The 22867-nt window shown below is 38.6% G+C and overlaps 1 protein-coding gene and 1 pseudogene across 3 annotated transcripts in view; one reads left to right on the top strand and one right to left on the bottom strand.

Moving 5' to 3' along the window:
* ORC5 (origin recognition complex subunit 5) overlaps positions 1-22867 on the top strand; it is a 216152-nt gene that overhangs the window by 83196 nt on the left and 110089 nt on the right. The window lies entirely within an intron of this gene.
* LOC308561720 (phosphoserine aminotransferase pseudogene) lies at positions 13557-14661 on the bottom strand (annotated as a pseudogene). Its single transcript has one exon. The product of its transcript is annotated as a phosphoserine aminotransferase pseudogene (transcript).

The raw sequence follows: 22867 nt of genomic DNA on the forward strand, positions 1-22867 counted from the left end.
GACATTTGAAAACCAAGATACCACTGTATTTACTTCTAGTTACTATATTATTCTTGTTATTTAAAGAAAAATATAATTTTCTTTTATATTGAGAAAGAAATGACAGGTCAGGTAGAGATCAATGGCAATCATAGCAGCCTGTGAAATATGATTGGTAGGAGAATTAAGATTGACGTTTCACCAAAGATCAGTTTTTTTGTTGTTGTTGTTTTTAAGTATATCTTTATTGATTTCAGAGAGAGGAAAAGAGAGAGATAGAAACATCAATGATGAGAGAGTCATTGATCGCTTGCAGCCCGCAACTTGGATATGTGCCCTGACCGGGAATCGAACCCTGATCACCTGGATCCTAGGTCGACGCTTAACCGCTGAGCCATGCCTGGCCGGGCGAAAGATCAGTTTTTTAAAACATCATTTATACATAAGTAGTTGAAATGTGAACCTATATCAACATAATGAAAAACATCAAAAACTAAATCTCAAATATGTGTGGCCAGTATGTCTCTTAAATGCTTATCATGATAAAATGGAAGAAGAGCAAAAGAAACTCTAAAGTGAGGAAAGAGAGTCAAACCACTTGAAGTATGGAAGGAGGAGGGCAGTGAAATACATGCTTGGCAGTGACTGCTGGTCGTACCTCCACCCCCACCCAGTATCTCTCCTTCCTTCTAAAGCATAGGAGCTGTGGCTATAAGGAGGCCAATGTCGTTGGAGCACAGGAAGCAAAAGCAGCTGTGGTAGGAGATGGGATCAGAGAGGTGATGGGGGCTAGGTCATGTGTGGCCTTGCAGGACATTGAAGAACCTTGGTTCTTGTTTTTTAGTAAATTATATTTTTAATTGAATTTATTAGGGTGACATTCATTAAATTATATAGGTTTCAGGTGTACAATTCTATAATACATCACCTGTATATTATATTGTGTGTTCACCCCAAGACCAGTCTCCCATCACCATTTACACCCCATATATCCTCTTCTACCTCCCTATCGCCCTTTCCCTCTGGTAATCACCAAGCTGTGGTCTGTGTCTATGAGGTGTTTGTTTTTGCTTACTCTCTTCACCTGTTTCACCCAGCCCCCAACCACCCTCCTTTTTAACAGCTGTCATTCTATTCTCTGAGTCTGTTTCTATTTTGTTTGTTACTTTATTTTGTTCATTAGATTCCACATGTGAGTGAAATCATATGGTACTTGTCCTTCTCTGACTGGGTTATTTCACTTAGCATTATGCTCTCCAGGTCCATTCATGGTGTTGCAAAGGATAAGATTTCCTTTTTTGCAGCTGAGTAGTATGCCACTGTGTAAATGTACCACAGTTTTTTTATCCACTCATCCATTGATGGGGCACTTGGATGCTTCCAAATCTTGGCTATTGGAAATTACACTGCAGTGAATATAGGGGTGCATATATTCTTTTGAATCAGTGTTTCAGGTTTCTTTGGCTGTATCCCAGAAGTGAGGTAACTCCATACTGTTTTTCCACAGTGTCTGTACCAATCTGCATTCCCACCAACAATGCATGGTTCCCTTTTCTTCACACCCTCACCAACACTTGGTGTTTGTTGCTTTATTGATGGTAGCCATTCTGATAGGTGTGAAGTGATACCTCATTGTAGTTTTAATTTGCATCTCTCTGATGATTAGTGTGACATTGAGTACCTTTTCATATATCCATTGGATATCTGTATGTCCTCTTTGGAGAAGTGTCTGTTCAGGTTCTTTGCCCATTTTTAATTGGATTGTTTTTTGGTGTTGAATTTTATAAGTTCTTTATAAATTTTGGATATTAACCCCTTATCAGATGTATCATTGGCAAATATGTTCTCCCATTCGGTGGGTTGTTTTTTCATTTTATTGATGGTTTTCTTTGCTGTGGAAAACTTTTTCGTTTGATGTAGTCTCACTTGATTATTTTTTGTTTTCCTTGCCTGAGGCTATATATCAAAACAAATATTGCTATAAGAAATGTACAAGATTGTACTGCCTTGGTTCTTTATTTATTTATTTTTTTTATTGATTTTAGAGAGTAAAGGAGAGAGGGAGAGAGAGAAAGGAACATCAGTGTGAGAGAGAAACAGTCAGTTGACTCCTGCATGCACCCTGACCGGAGATCAAATCCACAACCTGAGGATGTGCCCTGACCGGGAATCAAGCCAGTGATGGGATGACAACTAACTGAGCCACACTGGCCAGGGCTGCCGTGGTTCTTATTCTATGTGAGATGGGGAGAGTTTTGAGTAGAGGAGTCAAGTGATCTGGTTTTGATTGGATCCATGATCTGGCTCACTGAATGCTACATTGAGATAGGCTATCAGGGAGATGAGGGTGGAAGGAGGAAGAGCAATTAGAAGACTATTAAAATAATCCAAGTGAAAGATAATGGCAGTTCAGGAAATGGTGTTAACAGTGGAGGTGGTGAGAAGTTATTAGATTCAGGATATAATTTGAAAAAAAATGTCTAATTGGATATTGATTGTGAAAGAAAGAGTCAAGGTAGACTTCAGACTTTTTGACCTGAACATCTGGCAGAGTGGAAGGGAGAAAAGATAAGGAGTTCAGGTGTGGACATGGTAAACTGGAGATTACTATTAAGTATCTAAGTGGAGATGTCAAGGAGGCAGTTAGATAGACAGGACTGAAGTTCTGGGTAAGAAGCCCAGGCTGGAGATATCAATGTGGGATTGTCAGTATCTAAATGGAAGTATGTAATGGAACAGTGTATATAAAAGAAAAGTGGTTGGCTCTTCTGGGTTAGAAAATTTTTCCTATTAGCTTGCTGAGCTCCTGCCCTGTAGAGGGTGACTTTCCTGCCCAAGGAGTTGCTGCCAAACTGTAAGGAATCTTTTCTATGGGAAGATGGGATTCACTTAAATACTAAAATTTCAAATGTTAAATTTGTATTTCAAAAATTTCAACTGGTCCTTGCAATATGAAAAAGAAAAATGGCAGGAAAGGGGTGAGTGCATCATAGATTTAGATGTAACAATATATATCATGCCCAGCCTGCACAAAATGGCTTCTAAATACTGGGTTCACAGATAAAATATGCTCTTAAAATTTTAAAAGCCTTTGTTTTAGAGCTGTTCTTATTATAAACATTTACTTTCCATTTTAGAAATAAATAAGATTATATGGTGAATTTCTCCATTATATATAAAAGTTTCTTCTAAATAGATCTGTGTGGATTATTTGGTTATTAGTAACTATTTTTTCCTTCTCCACGAAATATCCATCTATCTCTTGTTGTGCTTTTACCCTAATCTTGACTCATCCACCACTGCATCCCACTCAGCAGAGGACACACTTGGAGTTGTGGCTCCAGACATTGGATTGGTTTGCACTGATTTTTCTCTTAATTTCCATTGTGAACAGCAGGAGTCATTTAGCAAGACAACTGTAGGAGGCAGAACAGAGTGAAACTGACAGGCCAGTATAATGATTGAAACTATCAATATGGTTTCATCATTATCATACAATAAGAGCTACCTGAGTAAGGAAGATGACAGAAGGTTACTGAACATATATTGTCCTTTGAGATGGAAAGTGATTTTTCTTAACCTCATATTTCTCACTGTTTATATGACAGTAATAATGATATTAACTACCACTTGCACATCTGTGTGCCTGGCACTGTAATAGACAATTCACATCTTATATAGTTTGGATTAAAAAAATGTATTCACCCAATAGCTGACAGCAGAATGCCTTTTAGGGAAGAAAATACCTTGGTGGGTAGTTAGGAGCAGAAGTTGAGAAAGAAGATGCAGAAACAGAAGATGAGATCCTAAAAGTACCCTGGAAGAAGTAAAGCAGCAGAAAGATGGCTAAACACTTCTGTATAAGAAAAAAATAATTTGTTTTTGATGCTGAGGATCAGGGCAAGAGCACCAAATAAGAGCCTGTAAGCTGGGCTCTATGGGTGGTTGGTACAGCCAAGGAGAAATTTTAAGTTATTGCTTTACAATTCAAGATGTGACCATTTTTTAGAACCCTTAAATTTTGTGTAACAGTTTGTTACATGCAATAGCCATGCTTTGGGAAAGATCATCAAAAGAGGCTGTTTCCTACAAATGGGTTGACAATAGAGTACATTTCTTTTAAAGCTTACAAAATACCAAGTGGAAACCACAAAGCTAGTTGAAGTAAGAAATTGGTTAGAAGTGACCATGAGAATATAAACCTTAAGCCCCCTCTCTCCAAACAAGGAATTCGGATACATCTTAGATGTGACCAACCCAAGCAAAAATTCACATGCTTTATTTTTTATAACTGAATCAACTTTTGACCCTTCTGTTGATGGTAGAAATTAATAGGCCAATTTAAGATTAACTCAGCCTTTACTAGTTTGAACTCAGCCTCCTAGGATTCCTTTCCTCTCCCTCCACCCATATTGTTAGGCCCATACATAGCTGGACTCTGTTGTGCAGGCACTGGAATAGCTGAGGACAACCTAGCTGATATCATCTGACTCAGCCTTTCTTTTCACTTGGTGAGTTAGTACATCCTCTGCAGTGGATGTAGAAGATCCTCACAGGCTGTGCCCATTCTCATAGGGCTGTCTGCGTGCCTCTTCTGCAGACCTCTTTGTCCTTGATTTTTCAATCTTGTACCTTACAGGCTTCTGAACAACCAGCCAAGCCATTCACCACTGCCCCTGAGTCTGACTGTAATCTTACCTAGGTCTGTTCTGTCTCCACAAGAAGTGATGACCACTCAAAACTGTCCACTGGGCCTGGCCAGGCGTGGCTCAGCAGTTGAGCGTTGACCTAGGATCCAGGCGATCCGGGTTCGATTCCCGGTCATGGCACATGCCCAGGTTGCGGGCTCGATCCCCGGTCAGGGGCGTGCAGGAGGCGGCCGATCAGTGACTCTCTCATCATTGATGTCTCTATCTCTCTATCCCTCTCTTTCTTCTCTCTGAAATCAATAAAGATATATTTAAAAAAAAACACAACTGTCCCCTGGGAGGATTTCCACTTACCACTGTCTTTCACTTCCACTTAGTAGGGCTCTAGTGCAACAACACACAATTTTCAGCTTTTATCAACATACAGAGCTTACCCATCCATGAAATAAAACCAACCTTTTTCGTCTTGCATCAGTTGATCATGGGGAAACCCACCATGAAGTCATAGATATTACCTGAGGAAGAGACATTGGTGCAACAGTGGATCTGGGCCACCTGTTCCTTACTTTCTTATGCTTTCTGGACCTATTTGAGGTTGATCTCTGATGTATCACTTCCATTGAAAAATTGATACCTGCTGGTGAATTGGTGGGTCTGTGAGTACCCAGTTCATCGTAATGGATAATTTCGGCCATGTGACACTTGATGTCCCATGGTTAGATGCCTAGCTTCTACCAAGACACTGTAGCATGCTAAGAGCTATTTGCTTCAGCCTGAAGGAGGGCTTTGCTACGCATCTGCTATTGGAACTTGCCAGAGGCTCCACACAGCATCCTACTCTCACAAATCTCTATTACCGTGGGACCTATTGGGTTGTATGGCCCACGAGACAAGGTTGCTTGTACCACAGCCTAGGTCCACTGCAGACCTCTTTCCTGCTCTGCTCCCCACTCAGAAATAGCAGCCCTTCATATCACTTATAGATGGGTAAGAATAGTATATGTGGCCCCCAGAATCTGAAGAAGCCTATGAAGCACTGTGTTTCTTCATTAGCAATAGGATATACACATGAAATAACTTACCTTTTGAAGGGATGTCACATCATGTCCCAGACCACCAACCCCTAAAACTTCACCAATGTGGAAGGCTTCTGTATCATCATGAGGCTTATTTTCTATTCAGCACCTGGGACATGTATCATCATACCAAGGCATTGCAATTCCTTGCAAGTTCTTGCTTAATAGGCCCAATTAATAACCATGTCATCAACACAGTGGACCAATATGTTTTATGTAATATCCAGATGGTTCAGGTCCCTTTGGGTATATTGTAACAAAGAGCAGGAGAATTAGCATAACCCTGGAATTCTTATTAATTGTTCATTATATGTAAATGAGAAATGCATGTCTTTCTCCTTCCTGATGGGTATTGAAAAAAATGCATTTGCTAGATCAAAAGCTGTGTATTAAGAAAGAACATTTCAACCCTACAACAAGAAAAAGATCAGTCTACAAAAAATGACCTCTCTTGAGCAGAAAGAGAGGCAGAAAGCTCTGCCTGATGGCAGAAAGCTCAGGTAGCAGAGCAACCAGCTCGCTTGAGATCTAAGGAAAGATAGGTGACTTGAAATATAAGAAAATCAGGATATGAACATTTGTTTAACCTGCATCAGATGCTGGGTGTCATATAAGCTCGTAAAAATAATGCAGCTAAAATTTTTAACAAATTGCTAAAGACTGAGTGTGGGCACTTATGAGAATATAGAGTTCCTGGGAGATGCAGACAAAAGGTGAATTTGCATGCATTCACAGGCTCTTCTCTAGGTGTTCACAAGAGAAACTGAGGGCAGGGCAAGACACTGAAGAAATCTTCATTGTGCAGACCTGGGAGAAGGAAAACAGCTGCTGTGGAAAGGCATGAAGCCCCACTCATATGTCTCTCCTACCTCCCCATGGGGAATGAAAAAAGCCATAAACTACTAGCGGAAAGGAAACAAATCTAATACACATTGGGGACACATTGCAGCTAGGGGAAAGAAACAAAAAAAATCAGTGTACCACTGGGGAAGATCAGCAAAATTGATAAACTTGTAGTCAAACCAAGAAAAAAGACACAAATAACTGTAAAACAGAAAGGATATAACCACTATCTCACAGATGTTGAAAGGAAAAAATAAAACATTATGAACAGTTCTATGCCCATAAATTTGATTATTTAAATGAAATGAACCAAATCCTTGTAAAACACAAACTACCAAAACTTAAGAAGTACAGTAATAGATAACCTGAAGAGCCATTCTTCACTGGAGAATTCTAACATTTATTTAAGGGATAAATAATAGCTATTCTACACAAATTCTTTCAGAAAATAAGAAGAAATGGGAACACTTCTCAACTCATTTTACAAGGCCAGCATTACCCTGATACTAAAACCAAAGATATAACAAGAAAACTTGCAGACCAATATCCCTCTTTAAGATAGATACAAAAATCCACAACAAAATATGAATGAATCAAAGCTGGCAAATATATAAAAATAATAATACACCATAACCAAGTGTAGTTTTCTCAAGAATGCAAGACTGATTTAAGACTCAAAATATCAATCAATATAATTCACAAGTCAATAGACTAGAGAAGAAAACCACATAACTAATAAGTAAAGAAAATCATTTGACAAAATCCAGCATCCATTTATGATTTTAAAAAAACTGAACTCCATGCAAATGAGAAATTTAAACCTCTACTTGATAAAGGGCATATGTGAAATACCTACAGCTAACATCACAGCTAATGTTGAAAGATCTAGCGCTTTCCTCCTAACATCAGGAATACGGCAAAGATCTTTACTCTCACCACTTCTATAAAATATACTCTCTCCATTCCCATTAAATATACTCCCAATAAATAAATTAAATATGCTGGAGATTCTAGCCCACGCAATAACAAAGGAAAAGGAAATAAAAATCATGCAGGTTGGAACAGAAGAAATAAAACTGTCATTAGTTGCAGAGACCTAATTTACTATGTAGGGAATTCCAAAGTGTCTACAAAAAAAGGCTTCTAAAAGTCATAGGTGAATTTAGCAAGGCTATAGAATACAAAGACTATACAAAAATCAATTGTAATTCTTTAAACTAGAAATGAAAAATTAGAAATTGAAATTTAAAAAATACAGTAGTACCAAAAAGCATGAAATACTTAGATGTAAAAAATGTACAAGGTTTGGCCCTGGCCAGTGTGACTTGGTTGGTTGGAACATTGTCCCATGCACTGAGGGGTGGTGGGTTCAATTCCTAGTCGGGACACGTACATATCTCACACCAATATCTCTTCCTCTGTCTCTTTTTCTTTCTCTTCCTCCCTCTCTCTAAAATCAATTTTTAAAAAGATACAAGGTTTGTATGTTGAAAACTACAAAATGATGATGATGAGAGGGCCTAAATGAATGGAGATATACACTTAAGTTTATGAACTGAAAGATTCAATATTAAGATGTCACTTCTCCCCAAATTTATGTATATATTTAATGCAATAGCATTCAAAGTTCCAGCAAGATCTTTTGGGGGAAAATTGATAAAGCTGGTTGTAAAATTTATATGGAAATGCAAAGGAAGTAGAATAGCCAAAACAATTTTTTAAAAAGCAGAAAAAAAATTGAGGATTTACACTAACAGATTTGAAGACCAAATATAAAGCTACAGTGATTAAGATAGTGAAGTATGGTTAAATGTATATACATGTAGGTCAATGGAACATAATATAGACTCCAGAAATAAACTATAACTGAATTATATTATATACTTTTTGTATATAAGATATATATATCCATTAAATTATCTTAGCCCCTTTGTCCAGCATCAGTTGATCATAGGTGATAAGTGGATAGATAGCTAGATAAATTGATGTTTGACAAAGATGCTAAGATAATTCAGTGGAGAAAGGATAATCATTTTAATTAATGATGCTGGAACAATTGGACATCCATATGCAAAACAGAAGAACTTTAACACATAATTTGGATCATATATAAAAAATAATTCAAAATGTGCTATAAATTTATATTTAAAACCTAAAACTATAAAGCTCCCAAAGGAAACATAAGAATAAATAAATCTTTGTGATCTTGGGTTAGGAAAAAATTTATTTGGACACAAAAATTGCAAACAATATAGGGAAAAAAAATGAATCATTTCTCATCAAAGTCTAAGATTTTTTTCTTCAGTTAACAAAGGAAAACACAAGCTGGGTGATCATATTGGCAAAATACTTAGGGCTGGTATCCCTATGTAAATAACTCAATAATAATAAAATAACTCATTAAAAATTTGACAAACAGTTTCAACAGCTACCTTATCAAAAAGATATAAATATGGCAGAAAACACATGAAAGACATTCAACATCATTAATCAGTAGGAAAATGTCAAGTTAAAACCATAGGGAGACACCACTACACAGGTATTAGATTAGCTAAAGATAGCAAGCAAACAACAACAAACTGAAAATACCAAGTGCTGACAAGGATGCAGAGCAACGAGAATTATTTTGATGTTGCTGGTAATGCCAAATGGTACAGCCACATAGGAAAAGAGTATAGCAGTTTCTTAAAAAGTTTAATATACACAAATCACACAACACAGCACCTCTACTCCTAAAGTTTATTCAAGAAAAATATCAACCAAAACAAAATAAAGCTCCAACCCCAAATACAGCTGTACTTGCATGTTTATAGTGGTTTTAATCATAATAAATAAAACAAAAGGCAAAAAAAGGGGGAGGGGAAGCATACCCTAAGTTTAAATTTCCCATTTTTATAAATTCTGCTACATTTTATTTTCTTAATTATTTCAAGGAGATTTATTAAATTAATTCTACTGAAAAGAAATACATTTTTTTAAAAAACTTACAAATAACTTGTGTTATTTTTCAGGAAGAACATTTTCAAATCTAATAATTAGTGACCTTAAAACTTCTTTTAAACTGGATTTTTAAATTTTATGTATGTATGTATGTATTATTGTTGACATTATTACAGATGTCCCCATTTTCTTCCCATTTGTCTGCCTCCACCAACCCTCATCCCCTCTTCCCTCTGGCCATCACCACACTCTTGTCTGTGTCTATGGGTTATGCATGTATGTTCCTTGGCCGATCCCCTTCAGCTTCTTTCATCCAGGCCCTCACTCCTCTTTCCCCTCTGACAGCTGTTAGTCTGTTCCATGTGTCCATGCCTCTGTTTCTATTTTGTTTGTCAGTTTATTTTGTTTATTAGATTCCACATATAAGTGAGATTATATGGTATCTGTCTTTCTCTGACTGGTTTATTTCACTTTGCATAATACTCTCTAAGTTCATTCACGCTGTCACGAAAAGATTTCTTCTTTTTTACAGCTGCATAGTATTCCATGGTGTAAATGTACCATAGCTTTTTGTTGTTGTTAATCCTCACCTGAAGACTTTTTCCATTGCTTTTTTAGAGAGAGTAGAAGGGATGAGGGAAGAGAGAAAGAGAGAGAAACATTGATGTGAGAGAGGGGAGCAAACCTGCTACCAAGGTACGTGCCCTTGACTGGGATTCAAACCTGTGATCCTTCAGTGTACAGGCCAGCACTCTAACCACTGAGCCACACTGGCCAGGGCTACCATAGTTATTTTATCCACTCATCTGCTGATGGACACTGGGCTATTTCTAGAATTTGGCTATTGTAAATAATGCTGCTATGAACATAGGGGTGCATATATTTTTTCAAATTAGTGCTTTGGGATTCTTTGGATATATTCCCAGAATTGGGATCACTGGATCAAAAGGCACTTACATTTTTAATTTTTTGAGGAAACTCCGTACTGCTTTCTACAGTGGCTGTACCACTCTGCATTCCCACCAACACTGCCGTAGAATTCCCTTTTCTCCACATCCCTCCCAGCACTTGTTTTTGTTAATTTATTAATGGTAGCCATTCTGGCAGGTATGAGGTGATATTGTGGCTTTAATTTGTATCCCTCTGATGATTAGTGACGTTGAGCATTTTTCATATGTCTATTGGCCATCTATAAGTCCTCCTTGAAGAAGTCTTTTCAATTCCTTTGTCTACTTTTTAACTGGATTGTCTTCTGGGTGTTGAGGTATTTAAGTTCTTCATATATGTTGGAAAATAACCCTTTATCAGATATATCATTGGCAAATATGTTCTCTCATACAGTGAGTTTCCTTTTTATTTTGTTGATGGTTTCTTTTGCTGTGCAGAAGCTTTTTAGTTTGATGTAACCTCATTTGCTTATTTTTTCCTTTATTTCCCTTGCCTTAGGAGACATATTGGCAAAAATATCGCTACAAGAAATGTTTGAGATTTTACTGCCTATGTTTTGTTCTAGAATTTTTATGATTTCATACTTACATTTAAGTCTTTTATCCATTTGTTTATGGTGTAAGTTGGTGGTCTAGTATCATTTTTTTGCATGTACCTGTCCAATTTTCCCAACACCATTTATTGAAGGACTGTCTTTACTCCATTGTATATTCTTGCCTTCTTTGTCAAATATTAATTGACCATATAGGCATGAGTTGATTTCTGGGCTCTCTGTTCTGTTCCATTGATCTATATGTCTGTTCTTATGTCAGTACCAGGGTGTTTTGATTACAATGTCCTTGTAGTATAGTTTGATATCAGGTATTGTGATACCTCCAGCTCTGTTCTTTCTCAAGATTGCTGAGGCTATTCAGGTTCTTTTTTGGTTCCATGTAAATTTTTGGAATATTTGTTCTAGATCTGTGAAATATGCCATTAGTATTTTAATAGAAATTGTGTTGAATCTATAGATTTCTTTGGGTAGTATGGACATTTTAATGACATGAATTCTTCTAATCCATGAACATGGTATATATGCTTCCATTTATTTGTATCTTCCTCAATTTCTTTCTTCAGTGTCCTATAGTTTTCCAAGTACAGGCCTTTTACCTCCTTGATTAAATTTATTCCTAGGTACCTTATTTTTTGTTGTTGTTGCAATAGTAAATGAGATTATTTTCTTAGTTTCTCTTTCTGATAATTCATTATTGGTATATAAAAATGCCACCAATCTCTAAATACAAACTTTGTATATTTCCACATTACCAAATTTATTTACCAGATCCAGTAGCTTTTTGGTAGTGTCTTTAGGGTTTTCTATGTACAATATCATGTCATCTGCAAATAATGATAGTTGTACTTCCTCCTTTCCAATTTGGATGCCTTTTATTTCTTCTTCTTGCCTGATTGCTGTGGCTAAGACTTCTAGTATTATGTTGAATAAGAATGTTGAAAGCACACATCCCTGTCATTTTCTTGATCTTAAGGGAAATGCTTTTAGTTTTTGACCATTGACTATAATGTTGGCTCTGGGTTTGTCATATATGGCCTTTATTACATTGAGGTATGTTCCCTCTATTCCCCCTTTGCTGAGAGCTTTTATCATGAATTGGTGCTGGATTTTATCAAATGCTTTTTCTGCATCTCTTGAGATGATCATGTGGTTTCTACCCTTCATTTTTTTCCTATGGTGTATCATGCTTATTGATTTGCAAATACTGTACCAGCCTTGCATAAATACTGCAACCCAGAATAAATCTCACTTGATCATGGTATATGACCTTTTTAATGTATTGCTGGATTTGGTTTGCTAATATTTTGTTGAGGATTTTAGCATCGATGTTCATCTGGGATATTGGCCTATAATTTTCTTTTTTTACAGTGTTTTTATTTGATTTTGCAGTTAGTATAATGCTGGCCTCCTAAAATGAGCTTGGAAGTTTTCCCTCTGCTAGAGTTTCTTAGAATATTTGGTAAAATTGACCTGTGAAGCTGTTCATTTGAGGACTTTCATTTGTTGGGGGGTTTTTTTTGTTTTGTTTTGTTTTTGTTTGTTTTGTTTTAGGTGTTTTAGGACTTTAATGCCCTTCACGTATTCGACATAAAATACTGATGATGGATAAACAACAGGAGCAAAGACTCTTCAGCAAGGATCTTCCAGAATCACAGTGTCACTCTGGTCAAACACGATTAATAAGAAGTCAAGTGAACAAACGCGAAAGGAGTTTAACAGAGATTGTTTAGTTTCACAGCATTACTGAAAAATAAAGAACCTACCAACCTTCTCTTCCACCTACTGAAAGAAAATAAAAGTGAATCAGGAACTTCTAAATCTTATGAAGCAGCTTCCAAAGGGAGGAAGGAAGGGAGAGACACAACTGTTGAAAACATAATGTTATAATGCACAAGGTCAAGGACTTTAACAAATTCCTGAAGTCTCTACATTTATCACTGAGAGCTGCAGTATTAGAAATATGTGTATAGAGATATAAACTATTTGGTATTAAAAACAAACCTTGCTATATAGACATATAGTATGTCACTTTTATCTCTTTATGAGAAAAATAGTGTAAAGATCTCCAATTGGCCCTTTAGCCTAGAACTCCTGAACACTCACCAGGTGATCAAGGTTGACTTGAATTAACAGCTGTGGAACCCAGGAGCCCCCATTGCTGTCATTTTTGGGAAGGATCAAGATGCAGCACCTAGCAGACTCCACCCACTCTCAATGCTAAGAGTCTGTGTCTCCAGAAACATTAACTGCACTGTGTGTAAGTCCACAGGCAAGTCTGAATACTGAGACCTAGCTAGAAAAAGTAGCAGCAAAGACACCATAAGGTGGAATCGTTAGAAAAGCTAAAGGTTTTTTTAAATGCTTTCAGTTCAAGTCAAAATTAAGGTGGCTGTTAAGTCCCATTAGCTTTGCAGAGCTGTAGATATTTTGCTGTTCTTTGAAAAAAAAAAAAAATCTAATAAGCATGTTCCTTTGATAAAATTACCATGGTTAAGTTTTTGAAAATGTTAAGTTACTTAAAATTGTGGACATTGTTCAAGAGTAGAGTATATATTAGTTAGGATGTGTTCACAGCTGATGCATCTCCAAAATTTCATGAAGGCTGCCAGCTCCTGAACATCCTGGATCATGACGGCATTGTACAGAGAGGCCCGGATGCCTCCCACAGACCTCTGTCCTTTCAAGAAGATCATATTGAGCTCAAGGGCTTTATTGAAAAACCTCTTTTCTAAAGCATCGTCTCCCTTGGCGCTGCCAACGCAGAATGGAATATTCATCTTGCTTCTGTTCTGGGGCTCCACTGGACACACATAGAATCCTTGAGAATTATCACTGATATCATAACTCATCTGAGATTTGATGGAGCTACGCTTCTCCAGGGCTGCCGCACCGCCATTGTTCTTAATCCACTCCAGGACCAAGCCCACGACCTAAACGCTGAAGCCGGGAGGTGTGTTGTACAAGGAGTTGTTTCTGGCCTGCACTTTGCACTCCAGGACCGAGGGGCCCTCTCTGAGGCGAACTCCAGCAGGTCGTCGCGGTGATCACCACCGTGACCCCTGTAGAGCCAACGTTCTTCTGCACACCAGCAAAAATCACCCCAAACTTGGAAACGTCCCCTGGCTTGGATAGGAAGTTCGCGGGCATGTCGCAAACCAGCACTGCTCCCTTGACGTCAGGGATGAAGTCAGACTCCAGGCCATGCACGGTCTCATTGGCGCAGTGATACACACAGGAGGCGTGCGGGCTGAGGGTCCAGGTGCTTGGGTTTAGAATTTTTGTGTAATTCCCAAGTTTAGGGTGGACGATGTTCACAGTCCCAAACTTCTTGACTTCTTCTGCGGCTTTACCTGACCAGGCTCTTGTCACCATGTAGTCGGCTCACCTTCCTACTTTCAGTCCAATCAGGTTTAAGGGGACAGCACTGAACTGGCCAGACCCACCTCCTTGCAGAAAATCCCCTTGTAGTTGTCTGGAACAGCTAGCAATTCCCGAACAAGATTGTCTGTGTTGTTAAGAATCTTAGCGAAATCCGATGACCTGTGACTCATTTCAAGAACACTAATCCCAAGGCCTTTGTAGTCTAATAATTCTTTTTGTATCTCTAACAATACCGAGCGCGGCAGCTTGGGGGGCCCAGCCGGAAATTGACCATTTGTTTTGGGGCGTCCATGGTGCTCCGACGCAGGTGGCGACTAAGCTGCTCTGGCTTGGCGAGTCTCTGTTGCTGTTTTTTAAATTGCTGCTTTAATATCACTAGCTGTAATCTGTCTATTCACCTTCTCTGATTCTTCCTGATTCAGTTCTGAAAGGTTTTGTTTCTAGAAATGTATCCGTTTCTTCCAGATTGTCCAATAGTTGGAATATAGTTGTTTGTAATATTCTCTTACAATCCTTTGTATTTCTGTTGTGTCAGTTGTTACTTCTCTTTCATTTCTTATTTTATTTATTTGGGTCCTTTCTATTTTTTTCGTGATGAGTTTGCTTAAAGGTTTTTCAGTCTTGCTTATCTTTTCAAAGAACCAGCTCTTGTCATTGATCTTTTTAATTGGTGGAGTTTGTTTGTTTGTTTGTTTTTAATACTCTATTTCATTTGTTTGTGTCCTGATCTTTGTTAGTCCCTTCCTTCTACTTGCTTTGGACTTTGTTGTTCATTTTTCAGTTCCTGAAAGTGTAAAGTTAGATTGTTTATTTGAGTTTTTTGTTTTGTTTCCTGAGGTAGATATGTAATGCTATGAATTTCCCTTTTAGGACTGCTTTTGCTGTGTCCTATAGATTTTGGGTTGTTGTGTTCTCATTTTCATTTGTTTCAAGGTATCGTTTGATTTCTTCTTTGATCTCATTGTTAACCCATTCATTGCTTAGTAACATGTTATTTAGCCTCCATAACTTTATGTGTTTTTCAGTTTTTTCTTATGGTTGATTTCTAGTTTCATATCTTTATGAAATAAAATATGAGTAGATGATACAATTTCAGTCCTCTTAAATTTATTAAGACATGTTTTGTGTTCTAACATGTGGTCTATCCCATAAAATATTCCATGTGCACTTGAACAGAATGTATATTCTGCTACTTTGGGGTGAAATGCTCTGAAGATATCAATTAAATCCATGTGATCTATAGTGTTATTTAAGGCCACTATTTCCTTGTTGATTTTCTGCCTGGAAGATCTACTCATTGATGTCTAATGGGGGTTAAAATCTCCTACTATGACTGTATTATTGTCAGTCTCTCTCTTTATGTCCATCAAGATTTGCTTTTATATATCTGGGTACGCCAATGTTTGGTGCATAAATGTTTAACAGAGTTATATCCTCTTGTTGGATTGCTCCTTTCATCATTATGCAATGCCCTTCTTTGTCTCTTACTATAATATTTATTTTAAAGTCTATTTTGTCAGATATACGTATTGCTATGGCATTTTTTTTTTCATTTGCATGAAATATCTTTTCCCATTACTTTACTTTTAGTCTGTGTGTATCTTTAGTTCAGAGGTGGGTCCATGTAGACAGCATATATATGGTTCTTGCTTTCTTATCCATTCAGCTATCCTATGCTTTTTGATTGGAGCATTTAAGCCATTACATGTAAAATGATTATTGATAGGTAAGTAATTATTGCCATTTTATTCTTCTATTTCTGTTCCTTTATGTTTGTTTCTCTTCCTCTTCCTCCTCCTCCTCCTCCAAGCAGGCCCTTTAACATTTCTTATAATACTGGTTTGGTGGTAACAAACTCCTTTAGCTTTTTCTTGTCTGGGAAGCTCTTTATTTCTCTTTCAATTTTAAATAATAGCCTTACTGGGTAAAGTAGTCTTGGTTGTAGATCCTTGCTTTTCAGCACTTTGAATATTTCATGCCAATCCATTCTGGCCTAAAATGTTTCTTTTGAGAGATTGGCTGGCAGTCTTATGGGAGCTCCATTGTAAGTAATTAACTGTTTTCTCTTGCTGCTTTAAAGGTTCTCTCTTTGTTTTTAACCTTTGCCATTTAAATTATGTGTCTTGGTGTGATCCTCTTTGGGTTCATCTTGTTTTGGATTCTCTGTGCTTCTTGGACTTTTGTATCTTTATTCTTCACTTGATTAGGAAATTTTGATCATTACTTCTTCAAATAGATTGTCTATCCCTTGCTCTATCTCTTCTCTTTCTGGTACCCCTATGATGCAGATGTTGTTATGATTCATGTTGTCCCAAGGTACCCTTAAACTAGTCTCATTCTTTTTAATTTTATTCTTTTTGTTGCTCTGATTGGAGTTTTTCTACCTTGTCTTCCAAATTGCTGACTTTATTCTCTGCTTCATCCAATCTACTTTTTATTTCTTCTAGTGTATTCTCTCTTTTTTTTTCCTTTAATTTTTAGAGAAAGAAAGGGAGAGAGAGAAACATCGATGAGAGAAAATAGTGTATTCTTGATGTAAGACATGGTATTCTTCATTTCTCACTGGTTATTTTTATGTTTTCTATGTCCTTTTTCATGCTGCTGTAGTTCTCACTAAGTTTCTTGAGCATCCTGATAACCTTTCTTTTAATTCTATAGAAAGACTGCTGGCTTCTATTTCGCTTAGCTCCCTTTTCTGGAGACTTCTTTTTGTTCTTTGTGAAGTTTGTTGGGTCCTGCTCCTATGTTTTTTGAAGCTGGCAACTTGATATGTCAGTTATGGGCCTCTTGGGAGAGATTATTCTGGTGCATGCCTATGTCAGATGCTGTCTGTCCCTGACCCTTGGCAACCTGTTTGAAGTTACAAGCAATCCACAGTTTGTGGTTGACTCTGCTTGGTTTGGCTTGCACAGGAAGTACCAAGCTGCACTCCAAGTCTGGTTTTTACTCTCAATGGGCCCTAGGGTGGGTCAGCAAAGGTCCCAAGACACTCCAGTATCCACCTCCCCCTGCCTTTGCCTGAGGGCTGCCTGTTAGGCTCAGTCACTGAAAGAGCCATGAAGGGGAGGTGTCATTCAGACTTCAGAGGAGGTGGTGGGTATAATCTCCTGCCCCAGAGTCACATGACTGAGTCTGTCCTGGATTTTGCCCTGACCTCAACCCCTAGTGGTCAGTCAGGTGGGGCCACCAGATCCCAGAGGATAGGTCTTCCAGAAGCTGGAAGGACATTTCTATTGGATCTCCCATGAGGGGGGAAGTGCCAGTCAGGTTCATGGTAAAATAAGGGGAATGGCCCCACCCAAGAGTCATGAGTCATTCACTAACACCCCGTGGGTCTGCCCAGACTTATACACCCCAGCCTATGCTGCTAACTCCTCAGCAGGGCTTAATATACACAGTGTGGGGTGGGCAGGATTCTAGATGGTGGCACTAGGGTGGGGTAATTGCTTTCTTCCAGGCTGATTGCTCTATCCAAAAACATTGACTAGTAGATAAAAGATGGCAGGGGACTGAGTGGAAGCTACACTGACACTCTCCCAGGACCAAACTGGAATTACAACTAAAATATATAAAAACCATCCTGATTATCAACTGCAACTGAAGACAAGCTGGAGAGCATCCTCATAACCAAGGAGGAAAAGTGGAGACCACATAGAGACTGATAGGAAGTGTGGAGTCAAGAGACGGCTGGCTGGGCACCCACAGGCAACAGGAAAGGATATCTCAGCTGTGGGGGTTCCCACTGAGAACTCTGGGGCCTAAACCCCAGACTAGGCTTCCCAGCCAAGAGCACCAGAACTAAGAAAAGTGCCCACATAACATCTGGCTGCGAAAAGCAGCTGGGTTTCTGTCTGCCAGGGAGAGATGGCTGGAAATGCAGGCACCCTCTTAAAGAGCCAATGCACAAAGTTTCATGTGCAGCCACTTACGTTGGGCTCCAGCAGAGGGAGGGTGGAGTGGACTGGAACTCTGTGAGGAGAATCTAGGGTTGTGGGCTTGGAGATAGATCTCAGAGGGCACCCATCTGGATTCCTGTGCTGAGTCATTCCCCCATACTGCAGAGGACATCTTTCTTAGGCAGACATTTTGCTGCTTTTGCTTGGGCAGGAATCAATTGCCTCACCCTGCTGGAAAACCTCTCACCCTACCCTAAGGAGTTTCTACAGTCTGAGGCTCATTAAGAGAATCAGATTAAGAAGCCTGCAGGCAGACACAGACATCAGAGTGCTTTGAGTCTTTGTCTGATCTGCTTCTGGACCTGAGCCTTGGAAAAGCAGACTTTGGTGTGTGTCTTGGTCCTGTTCAACCACATCCAGCCCCAGCAGAGGAGACCTCAAGCCAAGTGTTTTTGATAGCTCTAAGTAGAGTACTCAGGACCAGTCACAAATTAAATCTGACATCAGCCTGTACCAGAGACCCTCCAAAAAGATTGATATTCATAGCAGATCTGCCTAATACATAGAAACAAACCCAGACAGGCAGACAAAATGGGGAGACAAAAATACAAGCCCCAAATGAAAGAACAAGAGAAATCTCCAGAAAAAGAGCTAAATTAAAAGAGATAAACACTCATCAGATGTAGAGTTCAGAAGACCAATTTTAAGGATGCTCAACAGCATGAAAAAAGATATGGAAACTATGAAGGAAATTAAGAATGACAGCAGAAATAAAGAATACATTGGAAGAAATAAACAGCAGATTAGAGGAAGCTGAGGATCGGATTAGCGAATTAGAAGACAGGGTCAAAAAAAATCACTCAATCAGAGATCCAAAAAGAAAAAACAATAAAACACATGAGGACAGGCTAAGGGAGCTGTGGGACAATATAAAACATAACAATATTTGCATTATAGGGGTGCCAGAGGGATCAAAAGTATGCAAGGGTTAGAAAACCTGTGTGAAGAAATAATGCCAGAGAACTTCCCTAACCTAGACAAGGAAAAAGTCACACAAGTTCAGGAAGCACAGAGAATCCCAAGCAAGAAGAACCCAAAGAGGCCACCCCAGACACATCATAATTAAAATGCCAAACATTCAAGACAATGAGAAAATATTAAAGTCAGCTAGAGAAAAGCAATCTGTTACCTACAAAGGAGCTCCCATAAGGCTGTCAGCTGACTTCTCATCAGAAACTCTACAGGCCAAAAGGGAATGAATTGAAGTATCCAAGGTAAGGCAAAATAAGGATCTGAAACAGACTACTCTATTCAGCAAGACTATCATTCAAGATACATGGTGAAATAAAGAGCTTCTCAGACAAAAAAAAAAAAAAAAAGGCTAAAAGAGTTTATCACCACCAAATCAGCATTGCAGGAAATGTTCAAGAAACTGCTGTAATTAGAAGTAGAAATATATAGAGAGAGAAACATAGGCATAAAGAATTAAAATGGTAATAGATAAGTATCTATTAATAATAACCTTAAATGTAAAACCAGTCTCTACAAGTTCAAGAAGATTGAGATCATATCAAGCATCTCTGATCACAATGGTATGAAATTAGAAATCAACTACAGTAAAAACACTCAAAAACATTCAAACACATGGAGGCTAAATAGCATGTTAGTAAACAATGAATGAGTTACCAAAAAGATCAAGAAAGAAATCAAAAACTTCCTGGAAACAATTGAAAATGAACACACAACAACCCAAAATCTATTGTACACAGTGAAAGGAGTCCTAAGAGGAAACTTCATTGCACTACAGGCCTGCCTCAAAATAACAAGAAAAATTTTTAGTAAACTATCTAACACTACAAGTTAAAGAATTAGAAAGCTCCCCTGTGAAGCTGTCCGGACCAGGGTTTTTGTTGCTGGGAGGTTTTTTTATTGCTACTTCTATTTCATCAGTTGTTATTAGCCTATTCAGGTTTTCTGATTCTTCCTGATTCAGTTTTATATGATCTCACTCATATGTGTAATCTAATAAACAAAATAGACTGAGGAACAAAATAGATCCAGAGATACAGAGTAAGAAATAGACATCAATCTCAGTGGGAAGGCGGGGGTGGGGGAGTGGCTGGGGAGAGATCAATCAAAGAATTTATATGCATATATGCATAACTCATGGACACAGACAATAGTGTGGTAAAGGCCTGGGCGGGGGTGAATGCAAGGTAGAGAGGATCAATGCGGGGGAAAAGGGGGGCATATCTGTAATAGTTTTAACAATAAAGATAGATTAAAAACAAACAAAAAAAGTTGGCTACTGGGTTATCCGAGAATGACTCAGTATAGGGATCCTGATGGCTGTCCCCCTACATCTCTCCCCCCAGCCACTTACCCCATACTCTCCTCAGGCTTCTCTAGTTCTATCTGCCCTCCCTCCACCAGAGCTCAAGGTGAGTGGCTGTGAACAAAATTTTGCATATTGTCCCTTTAAGAAGGTGACTGTGTCTCCAGCAGATTCCACATCTCCGTGATGGACAGAAATCCCACTGCTTTTCACAGCCGGTTGCTACGTGGGTGCCTCTTCCTGGCTCTAGTACTGTGGGCTTGTTAGTCCGGCCTGGGGTTTAGGCCCCATGCCTCTTAGTGGGAACCTCCTGCAGCTGACATATCCCTCCAGCACCTCAGCCACTGTCCGTGGGAGTGGCCCAGTCCCTTTCACATCTCCACCCTTTCTACTTGTCTCAGTGTGGCTTATTTTGCAAATTCTTGGTTATAAAACTCCTTTTCAGCTAATCCTCAGTTGGCTATTCAGGGTGATTGTTCCCAGTTTAGTTGTATTTCCAGTTTGTTCCTGGGAGGAGGTGAGTGTAAGGTCCACCTACTCTGCTGCCATCTTAAAAGTCCTCCTCTGCTATATTTTCAACAACCATGCAAGGGAAATACTATTCTTTTTATCAGTGAAGGAACTAAAGCTTTAGTGGGGTTAACAGGTATATTGAAGGCACAGCTAAGTAAGATACAGAGCCAGGTTACAAACTCAAGCTGTTATATCATGACTACAATTTTGGTGATGCTAGGTTGATCAGTATTTTTTCAATAATGTTCTCTACAAACTGCATATATCACATATTGAGTCCTTGAGAATCCTAGTTAATGGGAATGTAGATACCACAAACATCAATTTCAAGGTCTCTTAGTTTACCTTTGCCAAATACTGAGTCCCGATATTTGCTTTATATTGTTTTCCAAGGAGTCCCAAAATGTTTGTGGTGAGGAGCTGGTCTGCTTCTCCTTTGAAGACTTGTCCTTGATTAGCTCAGAGAAGAACTGCAATCAACAAAGTTCTTGTACAGAGAAGGGGCAGGTGTTGCTGACAGATTTAAGCCAGGCACATCTCCTTCTCTACTGGAAATGCTTTTGGGTCATGGTGAGGGGCTGCTGCTGAAGCTTGTGACCCCACAATCATTCTTGGCTGGCTTTTCATTCTTCCAGAAAGTCATGAGCAGCCAGTAGGGACCCCGTGTGGTTCAGTTGTCATGAGAATCTGACTTTTAAATGCTGACAGTAAGAAGAAAATGCATTGAGCATAACATGCTATTTTAAAAATCTGTGACTTGTGATGCTGAGACAACATAATGGACTTATTAAGAACACAACAAGGGTTTGAAAATTATTTACTGAACCTCCTAGCCTTTTATCTGTAGATTCCCAAGCTTAATAAGAAGAATCATTAGATGTCTATATTAAAATAAAATCATCTGAAACAAAAGCCTTTTCCAAACTTGTTCTTATAAATTAATACATCTAAAAGTGTATTGGTTAAAAATACTAAGCCCATAGAAGGTCAATCGTTAGTGGTATACGGAAGGGTGAGGCGTGCTCAGTGGAGGCTGGGGCTTAGGTTAGGCCTCATGTGTGAACTAGGTTTGTAAACATGTTCTATGGAACAAATGGTGCGTTAATGACATTTGATAATTATTCTGGTTGTAAATCAGTGTCAGCAGCAGTAAAATTAAGTTAAGCAATGCAAAGGTAGAAAATAAGCAATACAAACAATAACAGCCAACATGAGCATTTAAAAAACAGCAACAACACAAAAAGGGGCTCCCATCACATTGTTTCTCCATCTGACAGTCACTTTAAGGATCATCTAGCCATGTTCTTGATGAATTCAGAGATGTCCCTTGTAGACAGTATCTTTATAACCAAGTTCTACTGAATATATATTTGTTGAATGCAAGAAGACCCAGGAAACTATAATGCCAAAATACATGCTGAGTGATGGGGAAGAGGTAATTGACTTTGCTATCATATAGTGGCACAAGGGCTGTTCACAAAGGCTATACTTGGGTCAGGGGCATGCAGTTTTGTATGGAAGACATGTAATTATAGTAGCCCCCCCTTATCTGCAGAGGATACATTCCAAGACCTCCAGTTGATGCCTGAAACTGGAGAGTACTGAACCCAGGCTCAGGTCACACACAGAGTGTGGAAGTTTTTCTGGGCTTATCAACATATAAAGTAAAAACTACTCATTCTCAAGTGGAGGCTTTCCTTAAATGGTGCTTTCTAACCCTGAGCAAAGTCTGATCTCAGTGGTGGTGGTGGTGG

This window comes from Miniopterus schreibersii (genome assembly GCF_964146895.1).
Source record: "Miniopterus schreibersii genome assembly, chromosome: 9".
In the NCBI taxonomy this organism is placed as follows: Eukaryota; Metazoa; Chordata; class Mammalia; order Chiroptera; family Miniopteridae; genus Miniopterus; species Miniopterus schreibersii.